The 1,456-nt window shown below is 43.6% G+C and overlaps 1 pseudogene; it reads left to right on the top strand.

Moving 5' to 3' along the window:
* The first annotated feature begins 265 nt into the window (after positions 1-265).
* On the top strand, positions 266-787 carry LOC109680523 (DNA-directed RNA polymerases I and III subunit RPAC2-like; annotated as a pseudogene).
* Positions 788-1,456: the final 669 nt, after the last annotated feature.

Here is a 1,456-nt window from a genome sequence, read left to right as displayed (position 1 = left end):
TTATGAGAACATTAATCCCAATCATGAGGTCAGGGTCTCATGACTTCATCATCTCCCAAAGACCCCGCTTCTGACATCATCACTTTTGTGATTAGGCTTCAGTATATGAACTCTGAAAGAACATAGTCAGACTACAACACATACTGTTAAATATCTTCCACTTTGAGTTAGTGTCCCTTCCTTCCTCCTTCATCACACATTAGTTATATGTAGCAGAATCTCCTTTCCACCTATATCACCTGAAGATCCCAGGAACCACCCATTGATGGAGGAGGACCAGGAGCTAGAGAGAAAAATATCTAATTGAAGTCTTCAGTGATGGAAGATGAAAGGAAAACAGCCCTGGAAATAGTCCAGGTAACCAGAATAGATAAGCAATGTGTAACATTAGTGTTACTCAAGGAGGACCATACCCTAGGAAATTCTCTCTAAATTACCTGATGGTGAAAAATCCAGGGGCTTGGGGTATGGCTCAAATGGTAGAGCATCTGCGTAGAAAGCACAAGGCCCCAAGTTCTGCACTATGATCTACCCTTTAAAACAAAATTAATTTGCACATTCAGACTTGAGGTGCTCCTCAGGTGGTGAGTAAGTTCAGAGAAACCTGAATGAGCTCATGAATGTCTGCCAGCATGTACCTAACAAGTTTGAGGCCAGCATAACCGACTATAGAGATCAAAAGGCAAGCAGAGGGCCAGGTATGGTGATGCTCACCTATAATCCTAGCTACACAGGAGAGGTAGGTAGAAGTTTCCAGTCTGAGGTCAGCCCCAGGCAAAAAGCCTGAGGCTGTACTTGAAAAATAACTGAAGGAAAAAAGGCAGGAGTGTGCTTCAAATGGCAAATTCCAAGCCCTGGTACCACCACCCTGCCCAAGAAAGTAACTGAGTTCACATTCCAGTACCCTATGCAGGGCATGAAGAGGACTATCCTCTGGGACATACTCTGCAATTATGAAAACCCAGAATTACAAGCTTGTGATTACCCATGCTCCATCCTTGAGAAAAGTGTGCTTCTAGCTATTGACCCATTACAGCTGTTGGAATCCCTGAAAGAACCCTTGTATTTTCCTAATAAAGTCCCTCTTTTGTTCAAGAAGACAAATCATACCCTTAAAGAAAAGTCGTTAGCAGCCCATATGCCACCACACTCACACAGAGGAAAGAGCAGCAGCTTACACTGTGACATGCAGAGAGCAGACAGGAAGGAGTGAGCTTCACGACATAAGCCTACTGTGCCCTGAGCTCTCAGAACTGTTCTAAATCTCACTCCTTGAAAACTGGAGACAGGAACACTCACCCCTCCACCCTCTGTGGGAGCCACACAAGTAATAATGAGAGTCCCTTGGAAAACACAAGGCTTCATGCAAACAGGAGAGTATTATCTACTCTTCCTAAACTATCCTAAACTGTCCACAGTTTTTGCATGTATTGGAAATATTGCTCAAGAAATCAAC

This window comes from Castor canadensis, chromosome 3 (genome assembly GCF_047511655.1).
Source record: "Castor canadensis chromosome 3, mCasCan1.hap1v2, whole genome shotgun sequence".
Classification (NCBI taxonomy): domain Eukaryota; kingdom Metazoa; phylum Chordata; class Mammalia; order Rodentia; family Castoridae; genus Castor; species Castor canadensis.
Note: the sequence above shows the minus strand (reverse complement) of the source record. Positions and strands in the feature narration are given on the sequence as shown.